The sequence below is a fragment of the Octopus bimaculoides genome, chromosome 13, assembly GCF_046866305.1.
Source record: "Octopus bimaculoides isolate indiv1 chromosome 13, ASM4686630v1, whole genome shotgun sequence".
Taxonomy (NCBI): domain Eukaryota; kingdom Metazoa; phylum Mollusca; class Cephalopoda; order Octopoda; family Octopodidae; genus Octopus; species Octopus bimaculoides.
In genome coordinates this window covers 17,600,903-17,614,898 of record NC_142940.1, presented here as the reverse complement: position 1 = coordinate 17,614,898, position 13,996 = coordinate 17,600,903, and positions in this window count along the sequence as shown.

Here is a 13,996-nt window from a genome sequence, read left to right as displayed (position 1 = left end):
TGGCAGCTCACCTTACTGAGGTGCCAGGTGATGCCCATGAATGTGGTTGACTATTCCAGTGCCTTGGCCTCACCACTGTCCAAGGTAATGCCGCGGGCATGTTGGCTTGCTTCAGTAAGTTTTGTTGAACCTTGTGCTGTGCGATCAACTGAGGCACTCGTTGTTGAATTGGATTTTTCTTTCTTTCCTTCTTCCTCTTTTTCTTCATTTCTTTTTTTTCTTCACTCATGTTTGTGTTTTCTTCAGTTTTGGATTTGGATTTTTAATCTGGTTTTTGTATCATCATCATCATCATTTAACGTCCGCTTTCCATGCTAGCATGGGTTGGACAATTTGACTGGGGACTGGCGAACCAGATGGTTACACCAGACTCCAATCTGATCTGGTAGAGTTTTCTACGGCTGGATGCCCTTCCTAACGCCAACCACTCCAAGAGTGTAGTAGGTACTTTTTACGTGCCACCGGCACGAGGGCCATTCAGGCGGTACTGGCAACAGCCATGCTCAAATGGTGTTTTTTTTTACATGCCACCTGCACAGGAGTCAGTCCAATGTTTTGTTCACATGCCACCGGCACAAGTGCCAATAAGGCGAAACTGGAAACGATTGCGCTCAAATGGTGCTTTTTATGTGCCACCGGCACGTTTTACATGCAATAAAATAATGGTGCTCTATATAAAAAGAAATCCACATATACACTTCAGATTATTTTAAAAACAAACTTCTAACAATTAAGCATATTTTTACCAAAATAACTTTGTTGTTTGTAGTTTAATTTCTTGTTGATAATTTCAAACATGTTCCCATTTTTAATAATTTGGTTTGATTTTTGTTCACTTAAGTACTACAAGAATACAATGGTTTTCTGTTAAAATTTTTCCAATCAAACACACACACACATACATACATACATACATACGCACACACACAGTCATACACAAACATACACTGGTATAGAGAGAGAGAGAGAGAGAGAGAGATGAAACATACTACATGGAAATATTTACATAGGCACATGCTTATTTCTGACATATATGCTCTTACTAACACACACACACACACATAGAAACACTAACATTTAACACTATACATATACATGCCTTTCTTTGTTATAACATTTCTAATAAACTCTCAATCAATTCACTCAAATTATATACCGAATAAAAACAGGTTTTGTCATTATATCAAAAGTTCCAGCAACTAACTAGATACCAACCTAATGTGGAAACCACCCTCAAATCACATTTGCCTGTCTTGAAAAAAAGGAAGGTCATGTTGAATTATATCATTATATATTTACATGTGTGTACACACACAAATACACTCACACACACACATGTATGTATGTATGTATACATCATCATCATCATCATCATCGTTTAACGTCCGCTTTCCATGCTAGCATGGGTTGGACGATTTGACTGAGGACTGGTGAAACCGGATGGCAACACCAGGCTCCAGTCTGATTTGGCAGAGTTTCTACAGCTGGATGCCCTTCCTAACGCCAACCACTCAGAGAGTGTAGTGGGTGCTTTTACGTGTCACCCGCACGAAAACGGCCACGCTCGAAATGGTGTCTTTTATGTGCCACCCGCACAAGCCAGTCCAGGGGCACTGGCAACGATCTCGCTCGAAAATCCTACAGGAGCCAGTCAGGCGGTACTGGCAACGGCCACGCTCAAAATGGTGCATCTCATGTGCCACCCGCACAAGAACCAGTCCAGGGGCACTGGCAACGATCTTACTTGGCTTGCCGGGTCTTCTCACGCACAGCCCATTTCCAAAGGTCTCGGTCCGTAGTCATCGCCTCGGTGAGGCCCAATGTACGAAGGTCTTGCCTCACCACCTCAGCCCAGGTCTTCCTGGGCCTACCTCTTCCACGGGTTCCCTCAACTGTTAGGGTGTGGCACTTTTTCACGCAGCTATCCTCCTCCATTCTCACCACATGTCCATACCAGCGCAATCGTCTCTCTTGCACGCCACAACTGATGCTTCTAATGTTCAGCTTTTCTCTCAAGATACTTACACTCTGACGGGTATTCACATTGACATTACACATCCAACGGAGCATACTGGCTTCATTCCTTGCGAGCTTACGTATGTCCTCAGCAGTTACAGCCCATGTTTCACTGCCATGTAGCATGGTTGTTCGTACGCATGCGTCATACAGTCTGCCTTTTACTCTGAGTGAGAGTCCCTTTGTCGCCAGCAGGGGTAAGAGCTCTCTAAACTTTGCCCAGGCTATTCTTATTCTAGCAGCTACACTTTCAGCGCACCCACCCCCACTACTAACTTGGTCGCCCAGATAGCGGAAGCTATCGACTACCTCTAGTTTTTCACCCTGGAATGAGATAGAAGTTGTTTCCTGTTTGTTTGCAGTCTTTATTGCACCTGAACATCTGCCACAAACAAAAAAACTAACTTGCTAGTTAACCTGCCTTTGATGTTGCTGCACCTCTTATGTGTCCATAGCTTGCACCGGGTACATCTTATAGAGTTACTACCTACTCCTTTTCTACATACTGAGCAGGGCCATCTACCTGAAGGGGTTTGTGTTTTATCTACCTTCCTACTTATTAGGATTTTGGTTTTAGCTAGGTTGACTCTAAGGCCCTTCAATTCTAGACCTTGCTTCCACACCTGAAACTTCTCCTCTAGTTCTGATAGTGACTCCGCAATTAGGGCAAGGTCATCAGCATAGAGGAGCTCCCAGGGGCAACCTGTCTTGAACTCCTCTGTGATTGCCTGGAGGACTATGGTAAATAATAGGGGGCTGAGGACGGAACCTTGGTGGACCCCTACCTCTACCCGGAATTCATTGCTGTACTCATTTCCAACCCTCACCTTACTGGCCGCATCTCTGTACATGGCTCGCACAGCTCTCACTAGCCATTCTTCTATCCCAAGTTTCCTCATTGACCACCAGATAAGGGATCGGGGGACCCTGTCAAAGGCTTTCTCCATGTCAACGAAAGCCAGGTACAGAGGTTTATCCTTGGCTAGGTATTTCTCTTGCAACTGTCTCACTAGAAATAAGGCATCAGTAGTGCTTTTACCTGGCACGAACCCAAACTGCATCTCATCTAAATTGATTCGCTCCCTAATTAGTTGGGCTATGACCCTCTCTGTAACTTTCATAACCTGATCTAACAGCTTGATGCCTCTGTAATTATTTGTATCTAAAGCGTCCCCTTTACCTTTGTAGCAGTTGACTATGATGCTGCTACACCAGTCATAGGGTATGACTCCTTCGTGTATCACCTGGTTCGTAATACGGGTGACTAGGCTATAGCCAACACTGCCAGATATTTTGAGCATCTCTGCAGTGATTCCTGATGGGCCGGGGGCTTTCCCGGTCTTCATACTCTTAATTGCTTTATCTACCCTGGTACTATCAACTCGGATAGCTGGTCCCTCTATTGGGTCGACATAAGGCAGGCTCTCTTTCTCCCATTCATTCTCTTTATTAAGCAATCTATCGTAGTGGCATCTCCAGACCTCTTTCTTTGCATCCTCATTTAATGCAAGCGTACCATCATCCATGCGAACACATTTCTCTCCTACAACATCACTATTCTCTCTCCTACACTGTCTTGCAACCCGAAATACCTCGAGTCTTTGGTCCTCACGGCGCAGAACATTGGCAAATCTTTCCTTATCTGCTTCCCCTCTGGCTAAATAAACCTGTCGCCTAGCCTCCCTTCTGGCACATTGGTACAATTCCCTGCTACCACCGTTCTTCCAGTCCTTCCAAGCTTGTTTCTTTTGTCTAATAGCCCTGTCTACCTCCTTGTTCCACCACCACGTTACTCTGGGTTGGGAGGGGACCTTACACCACCCACAAATCTGGTCGGTGGCTTTCAACAGGTTGTCCCGCAGAAATCTCCAATTGTCTTCCACGTTGTATGATGCTATATCCCCTTCTATTTCGTTAAATGCTTCAAGTAGCTTGTCTCTAAGTCTCTGTCCGTTTGCAGGGTCTTTAAGCTTCCACACCCTTCTTCTCCAAGCCTGTCTAATTTTGGGCACCCATTTTGCCTTGATCCCAAAGTCGCTAACTACTAATCTATGTTGTGGGGTACATTCTTCGCCAGGGTAGGTTTTGGCATTTATAAGCCGCCCTCTTTCCCTATTTCTGGCGAGGATGTAGTCGATTTGGCTAGAGTGTCTGCCGGAGCGGTAGGTGACTAGGTGACTGGCAGGTTTCCTGAAGTTGGTATTGCAGACTATAAGATTGGTTGCATCACAGAACTCCAGCAGTCTGGTTCCCTCCTCGTTGCGGGAACCGAAGCCATAGCCTCCATGTATGCCATGGAAGCCCCCAGCACGACGTCCGACATGACCGTTGAAGTCTCCAGCCACAAAGAGAAGGTCCCTGTCACTCGTCGACGAGGTAGTTTGTGAGATCAAAAGTTTCTAGATCAGGCCAACAACACACAAGCATAATCAGCATGACACAGTGTGACAAGTCTGACCCTTTAAATTACAGGCACAACAGAAACAGGAAGTAAGAGTGAGAGAAAGTTGTGGTGGGAAGAGTACAGCAGGGTTCGCCACCATCCCCTGCAGGAGCCTCGTGGAGCTTTTAGGTGTTTTTACTCAATAAACACTCACAATGCTCGGTCTGGGAATCGAAACCGCGAGTCCGCTGCCCTAACCACTGGGCCATTGCGCCTCCACTAACAGAATAAGATATAGAAGTAGGATTAGTTGCAAAATAATTTATTAAATCTTATTAAAACAAAAATTTACAATTTTTTCTTTCACCTCTTTTGTAAGATGGAATTTGATCCCAATGCTGTGGACAATGACACTACTTTTGAAAGGTTCAACCAACTCTCATATTTTATCTTTTTTTCTTACCCGAATGTCATTACATAAATGAGGTAGAGCAGTTTAGCTTCTTATTTAAGGCACAACGCAACCTTAGTAACTTTATAACTAATTTGAAACTTCTTCAACTGATTCACTAACATAATATCCACTGAATCATCTGTTGTTGCGATGTTGTTGTTGTTTAGCACCAGGTGAACTCAGACTGAACGAACCTAAAATCAAGGGTTTTCAAGCCAAGACCATAAAGTAGTTTTCAAGAACTCAGAACTAATTATGTAATGTATCCATCTTTTTAAGACTAAAGTGTGGTTTTAATGGAGAACTCAGTTGCCATTTCTGGCATAAAGAAATTATCTCATTGCCTGGTCATCTGTAGTCTTTCTTTTTAATTTTGTTCACTAAATTCAGAGTAAAATCAAGACAAACAAGAGCAAGTACAGAAATTTTTTTAGCTATGCTGAAAGGAAGAATTGACAATATTATTTCCAAAGATGATCCTTCAATCATCATTTATACAAACACTACTCCCATCACCATCATCATCATCCTCAATGTTCTTTCATGCATGGAAATGGTGAACTGGTTTAAGTGGTTATACCTGGTTCCATTCCAGATTCACAAAATCCCTAACTTCCAAGATAAGCAAGAAAGTTAATTTGAGGCTATGTATTGATACATATCAGCCATTTAAAAATGCATAAAAACTGTTAACTTCACTTAAACATTTATTCATCATCGTCATCCTCATCATCATCATCATCATCATCATCAAACATCTGTTTTCCATACTGGCATTGGTTGGATGATTTGACAGGAACTGGCAAGGTCAGGGGCTGCATCAGATTCCAATTGTCTGTTTTAATATGGTTTCTAACTGGATGTCCTTTTTAACACTAACCACTTTACAGATGTACTGGATGCTCTTTATGTAGCACCAGCATGGGTGCTTTCTTTGATGTCAAAATTTTTGTCACATTATCCGCAACTTCTTCACTGACAGAATTCCACAGCAATTTTACCATTTCATGAAGCAAAGTTGTTGCAGGGTTGTTATCTTCTTAAGGTAAGAGGGAACAGTGTTCCTCAGGATTTTGGAAGCCTGGATAAAGCTACTGGAATTTCAGTGATATATTTATCTGGACTGACAAATAATTTTTTCTGAAACAAGGTGTTGAAACTAAAGCAATTTCAGCATTGAAGACACATACTAGCAACTCTGAAACACACACACACACAAAAAAAGACTTAAAATCACTTAATCCTTTGTTATCTGGTGTCAAAATTATCACTGCAATATCTGTAACCCGTTCCCAGACACAGTTCCATTGCAACCAAATCGCAGTGCTTTCCATGCTGTAATTACTAGAATTAATATTTATTTAGCAAAAGACAGCAAGCTGGCAGGATCATTAGCACACTGAACAAAATACTTAGTGGAATTTCTTTTGGTTTTAGATTCTAAGTTAAAATGCCATTGAGGTTGACTTTGATCCTTTTGGAGTCGATAAAATAAGTAAGAGTTGAATACCAGGATTGTTGTAATCAACATTCCATTTCCCATTAAAATGCTGGTCTTGTACCAGTTGAGCACTGGGGTCTATGTTATCAACTAGCCCCATCCCAAAGATTGCATGCCTTGTGCCTATAGTAGAAAAAAATAAAAGATATTTGCTTAGTCACAGCCATTATTTTAGAACATTAAAAATTCTATTCTCATGAGTTATTTTCTTAACTAATAACTTTTTTATTCTTTCTTCACTCATGTTTGTGTTTTCTTTGGTTTTGGATTTGTATTTAATGTGGTGTTGTATTATATATGTATCATATACATTCATGTTATATATGTAATTATTAAAATTATCAAAATTTCCAATAAACCCATTTTGTTGTAAAGAAAAAAAATAACCAGGCAATTTTTCATGCACGCTTATCTGCATAAAGAAAATCAACAAAATTCGTAAAATAGTGACAAAACTGAAACATGTCTGGGGTTATCACCATACCATTAAAGACCATACCACTTCTCACTATTTTCCACGTTGAATTAAAATTTCGGTGTTGTCTCCCCTGCCTTTTTAAAAAATTTATTTATTTTGGCCAGAATTTATCATTCAGAATATATTGTTTTGTATTTGGCTTGCAAGATTCTTGATGTGTACTTGAATGTGGAGACACACTTTGTTTTATCTCAGGAAGATCATTACGAAAATAATAAACACATGAATTGGTTCTAGTTGACTACATTAGGAGACAAAAGCATACTTGGAGTAGGAAAGGTATGTTATTGATGAGATCTTGAATGAAGGACTTTGACAAACCTAACTGATTGGTTGATTGACTGAACGATTGATCAAACAAGCAATCAGTTAGTTAGTTAAACAGTAAACCAACTGAGAAATAAAGAAGTGAAATAGAACCAGTGTTTGTGTTTATCATTGGTGGAATGACCTAATAATAAAACTATCACTTAGAGATCAATGTTTCTCATGTAGTGTTGGCATAGTGAGGATTGAAAAGAGCGCAGACAAATTACCATCTTTAATAAAGTCACCATGGTTTTAAACTTGTCCTAAACCATGGCAAAGAAAGAAGAAAATATATATATGGAGGCAATATTCTTTTTGTCTTCTTGTTAATAAAGCAGGATAAAGGGGAAAAAATTCTACAAATATCTTTTTTTTTTTATGGGGTTGGACTAGTTCTCAGTTTGAGAAACATAGACTTACAAGATTTAAGGCTATTATTTTAATTAAATAAATTTCTTGGTTTGCTACATCAACTATGCTTTACCCATTTAATCTCTATTTCTTCTCCTTACATGTATAATCACTCTTATATGTATAATAAAGCACACACACTTTTTGTTTATTTTCAATTTTTAACGTATACTTCTTGAAATATCATCCCTATTCCGGGAACATTCTGTAGATTAAAGGTAACTTCTTGACAAATTGAATCTTATCCTGGTTTATATTATTTCCATGCATTTTCTCTGCTCACTATTTCTGGGAGGATCATGGAGATAAAAATACTCAGACACCTTCTCCATAGGGTCCAATCAGAAGTAAATGTCATGACACTTTTCAGCTGGATTCCCATGTGTGACCAACTAAAGCAATGAATATTATCCAGCCATTTCATTCTTTGTCTACCTTTAAATTTTCTGCCAGTTGACTCAGCTTGAAGAATCCGTATTGTAATTCTTACCTGCAACATTCTAATCACATGTCCATAGTACCAAAGTTGTGACCTCTCGGTGCAGTGAAGTAGTTGCTTGACCTGGAGAAGCTCCCTGATCTTCAAGCTACACTCTCAGTCAAGTAACATTACTCCAGAGAGTCCTTCAAAAATACAGATGCTTTTTTTTGCATCAAGGCATGAACACCTCCAGACCACTAAAAACCACTACATTGTATTAACACCTATATTACTCACTATGTTATATGATCAGTATGTTAATACTTTTACTAATTAGTACATTAATACCTTAGCTAATCACTAAATTAATACCTCTGTTAAAAACTATGTTAATACCTCAAGTCTATGTGAGAACCTCTATGCAGCTGTTCAACTATTACATTACTACTGTTATTAATCACAATGAGAAAATCTCTATGAAGTCATTTAACTTGCTAGAAATAGAAGCCAAATCACACTTTACTGTCAAAGGAAAGAAACTGGAATGATGGAGTTACAGATACATAAAATTCACAAGATGGATGTAACAGGAATGCATTTAGTCATTGGTTTGTTCAATCAGAACTGACTTAAAGCTAAACAACAACAGCTACTATAGTTATATCTGTTTTACATTATTACATTAATAGTTCAGTTAGCTATGTGGTTTCTCAGCTTGTTAGAAATAGTAACTAAATCTCCCCTCAAATGATACCCTACTGTTTTGAAAAAGGTATGGAGATATTGGTCAATGATATCCAACATAGGCAAAGGTGTGGCTGTGTGGTAAGAAGCTTGCTCCCCAACCACATGGTTCCAAGTTCAGTCCCACTGTGTGGCATCTTGGGCAAGTGTCTTCTACTATAGTCTCAGGCTGAACAAAACCTTGTTAGTGGATTTGGTAGGTGGAAACTGAAAGAAGCCCATCGTATAGATGTGTTTCTTAGTGTCTGTGTTTGTCCCCCATCACTACCTGACAACCAGTATTGTTGTGTTTTTGTCCCTGTAACTTAGCAGTTCAGCAAAAGAGATAGAATAAATACCAAGCTTAAAAAATAAGTACTAGGGTCGATTTGTTTGACTAAATATTCCTCAAGGCAGTGCCCCAGCATGGCCACAGACTAATGACTGAACAAGTAAAAGATAGAAGTAGAGGATTATTCTAGTTGGAACACCTTTAAGGGTTTAATTGATCAGACTGGGCCTGGAGCGAGACACGACCCATATTCTTTTCTACTCTAGGCACAAGGTCCGAAATTTTGGGAGAGGAGGCCAGTCAATTAGATCAACCCCAGTATGCAACTGGTACTTAATTTATCAACCCTGAAAGGACGAAAGGCAAAGTCGACCTTGGCAAAATTTGAACTCAGAACGTAAAGACAGATGAAATACCGCAAAGCAATTCGCCCAGCATGCTAATGTTTCTTATTTCTTTATTGCCCACAAGGGGCTAAACATAGAGGGGACAAACAAGGACAGACAAAGGGATTAAGTTGATTACATCGATAAAACAGAACAGAATGTCACAAAAAGAAACAGTTCTTAATTCTGGTTCCCATAGTTTAACTCAGCAAATTAGAAACCATTTTGTACTGAATAAGGGGCCAATCTATCACAGTTAATTTTTGTACAAATTCTGCTATCTGTTCCTCAAAAGCTGAGTGGGTTAAAGTAAATAAAGTGATCTATCCAGAGACACATCAAATTACAAATATTTACAGAATATTAAAATTCATGAACCATGAGCCAGTGATCCAACACTATTTCCATTCAACAGGTTTGTCTGTAAACATATATATCTTATATATAATAAAGCTGAAGATGTGTGTCTGTGTGAAGCGTTGTTTTGCACAAGCATTTCTATAGCCAATTAGATGGATGAAATTTACGTACGTTTAATAATGTTACGCAAAACAGCCTTCAGACTTTCCCTATTAATTTCATCGTCTTTTGAATTATGAACATATTTAAATCATAAGGGTTTTTCGTTGTAACGCTTTCTTTTTTAGTTGATTTTCACCCAGCAAGACTTATCATAGATAGCGCAATAAGTCACACCCGAACAATGTCGGGTTATACTGCTAGTATATATATATATTATTTTAATGTTTGTGTCTAACATCAGGACAACTCCGATCAAAGGTGTTCCATCTGTGACATTCTGTCTTTATTCTATATATAAAGAACCCAAGACAACATTATTGATAATGTCCTTTTTTAAGACAGTGGTAGAGTGTGATTTGAGAGTGATTTGGCTACTATTTCTAGCAAGTCAAACTACCATGTAGAAACTTATTTGTATTTTAATGCTTTGATCCAGAGGAAGGGAAAGGTACCTATGGTCTTCTCTGGTCCTCCAAGACCAGTGAAATCTACATGGTAGTGCAAGCTAAGGGCTGCTGGAAAAACATGTGCAGAGACAAACCAATGAGGGAATTTCTCAGCTGTCCGTTACTATCTTAACTTAGGAAGGACAGAGAATATAATTCTAGAAATATGACATAGAAGATGAGATGACCATGGCTACAATGCCTTTCTTTGACCATGAATCTATTCAATCAGAATGGACAATAGGCTAAACAAGAAGAAGAATATAGACAAGGAATACCAGAGGACTAACTCTCTGGAATGGAAGTGGTTAGTGCAGAGTCAAGGATGGATAGGGTTGGACACAATATGAATTGCAAAATGAGGAGAGATAAGTAGGTAAGATGAATCTAAGTGACACTGATATGAGATCATCAACATCCAAAAACAGAGATCAGTGCAGTAGCAGCAAATAAGGTCAGGCAAGGATACTGGACCAGAGGTCAGAGAGTGATTATATAGGATTAAATTTTCTTTGTAAACAAAATATGACCAAAGAAGTTAAATTTTTCTAGTGTTTCTCCCTCATTTGTATGTTAAGTGGAAGCATAAGTTTCAAGAGTGGAATAAATCACTTTTGCTGTGAAAAACCAAAAAATCTAATATTTATGACAGAATACTTCATATGAGGTGGTGGGGAGAGATAGTAGCTGGATGCAAAGGTAATTAAGAGTTCTTTTGGAACAGACCTATCCACTCCTGCTACAGCAGTTCATGTGAGCATTATAAAGCATTTAAAAACACTTGGTTACATGAATCACTATGATGTTTGGGTGCCTCATAACTTCTTGGAGAAAAACTTAATAGAGCATATTTCCATCAGCAATTCTCTGCTGATGGAATTCTCTATCCATTTTTGAAAAGAATGATCATGTGTGATGAGATATGAATTATTTACAACAAAATAAAACAAAAATGGTCCTGAGGAAAACAAGATGAACCACCTTCAATCTCTACAAAAGCTGGTGTGTATCCAAAGAAGGTGATGCTCTGTATTTGGTAGGTTTGGAAGGGCATTGCGTATTACGAGCTACTTTCAGGCAATCAGATGTTAAATTCAGACTACTATTGTTCCCAATTAGACCGATTAAAGAAGGCAATTGATGTAAAACATCCAAAATTGGCCAACCAAAAGGGTGTTGTCTTACCACAACACTAGACTGCCCATTTCTCTGCAGACCTGGCAGAAATTAGTGCAGCTTGGTGGGATGTCCTACCCCACCCACCGTACTCACCTGACCTTGCACCTTTGGATCATCATTTATTCCGATCCTTGCAAAATTCTCTTAATGGGAGAACTTTGATTCTTTAAAAAGGTGTAAAAACCACTTAAAGCAGTTCATGGCCCACAAAGATGCCATGTTCTGGGAGGATAGGATCATGAAACTGCTTCAAAGATGGCAAAAGGTAGTCGAACAAAATAGGAAATATGTGGTTAAGTAAAGGTATACACAACTATTTAAATATTGCTAATGAATTTTACTTAAAAACTACTATGAATTTTTTTACCAACCCAACACAGACAGTTATTGAATTATGTTGAAACCTTAAGGTATGGAATTAAGTGGTATGTTTATTTCTTTTTATCTGTCTAGCTCGTAAACATTTAGCGTCTTACTAAGTTGGGAACACAAATTTAGTGGTAAGACGGTTTGACATCTATTTTTAGCATACAAGAGATCCACATAGCGATCTCTCGATTTGTTTATGCTCAGGTCGTATAAATTTAACATTTACTGAGTATTAATTGAATCAGCTGTGAGGGATGATGATTAATTTGCTGTTAATAATAAACAATTATTAACTTCCCAATCTCCATTTTCTTTTTTTCTTCTTTTACACACACACACACACATATATATATATATATATATATATATATATATATATATATGTATATGTATATACGCAGCATTATATATATGTATATTCTCGAAATTGATGGACATATATTGGTACGTAAACCAACTCAAGAAATCTCTAGTGACATTTTTTATTGATGTACCTGAAAAGACCCAGAATGGGTTGAACATGTGTTGTACCCAATAAAGTCTATTATACATTCCATCTCCTATTTTATTAATACTGTTGCCCCACCTGCCACTACAAAGTTCCTGCAATAAATCTACGGATAGCAACAGGTAATCAAAACTGTGCCGGTGCTTTACTCATCATCCATTTATACATTTTGTACAATTTCTCCATTATATATATATATAAGAAAACAAATGGGTTGATGTTCATTACAACCGTTTCAGATGCACGTTTTATTGATGAACAAATCAAGAAAAAAAAACATTTTCTTCAGGTGAATAAAAAATTTTAAATTCAAAATTTAACATTTGCCTGATAATGAATATATTCTTTTGACTCCCTCACCTTGGTGACGATCATTTATATGTGATTTTAAATATACGTTTATTTTGATGAGTATACTGATTTGTTCATGTGCATGTGCATGTGAGAGGGCAAGTTTGTATAAATAATCCTTCGACTATTGCAGGTGTTATGTCTCAAAACCCCCCACAAGAGGTGAAAGTCCATGAAGTAGAAACAGCACTGTATATATTTTAAAATTATTTTTATAATTTGTTTGTATTTATTTTATTATAAATACAAAACAACACTATGGAGGAATCGATGTAAGCTTAAATAACAAACCGCGATAGGTGAACCACAATATGGCAAGGGATTACTGTATATATATATGTGTGTGAGTGTCCATATGTATTGTTGATACATGGATATTCTATTCTTAACCCTTAGTGTCCTTATTAAATTACCTCAAATCAAATGAATCCTGCAAATAATTATATATATATATATAATGTCTGATGACAGTTCCTCCTGGCCTAAATTCCATTCACATTGGTGAGTGGGAAAAGCACTTCCTTCTCGGTGCTATATATATATATATATATATATACACACACACACATACACATAAATATATATGTACATGTGTGTGTGTGTGTATATATATATATATATATATATATATATATATATACATACACACACACACACCACTATAACATGTATGGATATATATGTGCATGCACCACACGTGTGTGTGTGTATGTCTGTGTGCTTATACATACATACTTGTACATATACCTATGTAGAGAATCAGTTCTTAATGTGGCTCCGCCAATAACCACATTTTTATGTCCTATTATAAGTTATTCGGTTGGACTATTAATTCCGGATTTAGTCATATTTCACATTAGGCATGAATGTGTTTGTTCATGTATGTGGATTTGCAAATCACTTAAAAAATCACAATGCTGGTGGTGAAAAAAAAGTGGGGGATTGTCTCTGATTCATAAGTTAAATCTTTGCTGTTTCTTTTATTATCATTTTTCTTCTTTTTGCCGGGGAAGGGTATACTTACATTCACACATAGACACAAATTTATTCGTTTGTCATTCTCGATTAAAAAGTACATTTTCCAACATCTGTTATCTCCCTTGTTTCTTGTCTTGCACTTTTTTTTTACTAGGAAAGTAATAATTTATTAGTTTTGAGTTAGTCTCATTGCACATTCATCACATGATATCTCTAGTTGCCATGACTAACAGGGATCATAATACATATGTTATTATGTAACTAATGTC